Raw genomic sequence first — 1,889 nt, 5'->3', positions numbered from 1 at the left:
CTGATTAATAAAGACAGTTATAATTGTAATTGTGTTTTTTGTTGTTGTTGTTGTTTTAAAAGAATATTTCTAATTTTAGTTATTAAAATACCTTAGATTTGAAAAAAATGGGATAAAAGTTGAGTTGTCCAATTTGTTAATAAAATGAATGTTCTAGAAACCAAAATTTCTAATATTCCTCTAGTAAAAATCTGTAGACTACTATCTGGAATTGAAATTGAAAACAAATTAAAAAAAGAGTGGCTACAGATTTATTGTTTACAATTTCTGTCCCTTGTTTTTTTAGTAAAACATATCTCTGGCAAAAGGTTTACGAACTAACAGTTGATTTTTGATGTATAACAGAGCAACGGTATTGTTTTCTATGTGTGCATTTTGGCCTACAGTTTGTTACTACAAAGTGATAAAAGACATTCCTACAAAAATATTTGTAAAATATGGCTTTAAGTGAGAGATAAGTTATTCAAGAGCAAACCACTAAACACTTTTATGGCATTGTATAAAACCGTGTTTCTGATCTGTAAGTGAAAATTCTGATTAAGCAGGAGCAGTCATTGCTCAACTTGCAAAACTACTGAAGTTCTGGTATATATAGTTGATTTTAGCTCCATCTAGATTGTGTTTGGTGGCCTGATAATATAAAGCACACATCTCTTTGGTTTTCTTCAGGGGTGGATTATTACACACACTGTTGAAATGAGATAACATAACTAAAATGCCAAAGAAGAGTGTTTTCAGAATACTCCCAGACTAGGTTAAGAGTTCTAAGCAATCAGGTATTCTGTAAAGAAAAATGTACCAACAATCAGGAAATCTAACTTTCAAGATCTAGTTTCTTGCTGATTAGTTTTATAAATTTTGTAAGTAAATTAAATTTTATATATTTGGTACTCCATTTATATAATGGGAATAAAAGCATACCTGTATTTTTATTTATTTATATTTTATTTATTTATTTTTTCTTATTAATACAGTATTTATTTGTCTTCCCTCTGTCAAACCCTGAGCCAACAACTTTCCCCAGACTGCCTGGGGAGGTATAGGAAAAGGAATATACAGGGTAGACGAGACACGGGAGAAAGACTTATGGGAGGTGGAGACAGCTCCTTCACATGGCGAAGAGGATGAGAAAGGCCACCATCAGGCAAAAGAGCCCCATGGCCTCCAAGAGGGCAAAGCCCAGAATAGCGTAGGAGAAGAGCTATTGCTTCAGAGAGGGACTCCTGGCATAACCAATGATGAGGCTCCCAAACAGTCCCAATTCCAGCCCCAGAGCCAGCCACCCCTACTGTGGCAGCCCCAGCCCCAATGAACTTGGCTGCTGTATCGATGTCCCTTGAAATGGTGCTGGTTTGGAAGCTGCGGCTAGGAATAAGTGAGGTCAGGGGACGTGGGGCTGCCAAAATGCTGAGGCCCTTATAAGGTGCCTCATCTGTAAGTGTCTCAGGTGGTTTTAGCACCACTGCAGACAGTGATCGGCTCAACAGCTGAGAGGTGCTCCTCACCAAGAACGGGGTGGAGACGAACTTTGCACAGGTGTACATTTTCAGGGGATGAGGGGCTGTGGCAAGAGAGCTGCTCCCAGGGCCGAGAAGACAGAGAGGGCGGGTGGAGTGTTGAGGGGGCCATACCTGTATTTTTAAATCTCTATGTAATTTTAAAATACCAGAAAAGGCATGCTTGCAATTAATGTCAATAATTTTTAAAAAAGATTTGTAACTTTTATATATATATATAAAACATATATATTTACAAAAATTTATAATATATATATATATATTACAATTCTAAAATGTGAAACTTATTTCCCTGAAAGCAAGGAGCTAAACAATGGTCATCATTTGGGGTTCTTTCTAGTTTTAAATTTTATAATTTTTGAGGCAAGCTAA

General features: G+C 36.4%; 1 pseudogene; it reads right to left on the bottom strand.

Annotated features, from left to right (window-relative positions):
- Positions 1–955: 955 nt before the first annotated feature.
- Positions 956–1,615, bottom strand: LOC123952015 (annotated as a pseudogene).
- Positions 1,616–1,889: the final 274 nt, after the last annotated feature.

Source organism: Meles meles, chromosome 10, assembly GCF_922984935.1.
Source record: "Meles meles chromosome 10, mMelMel3.1 paternal haplotype, whole genome shotgun sequence".
In the NCBI taxonomy this organism is placed as follows: domain Eukaryota; kingdom Metazoa; phylum Chordata; class Mammalia; order Carnivora; family Mustelidae; genus Meles; species Meles meles.
The sequence above is the reverse complement of the archived record's forward strand: the minus strand, read 5'-3'. Positions and strand labels throughout refer to the sequence as shown.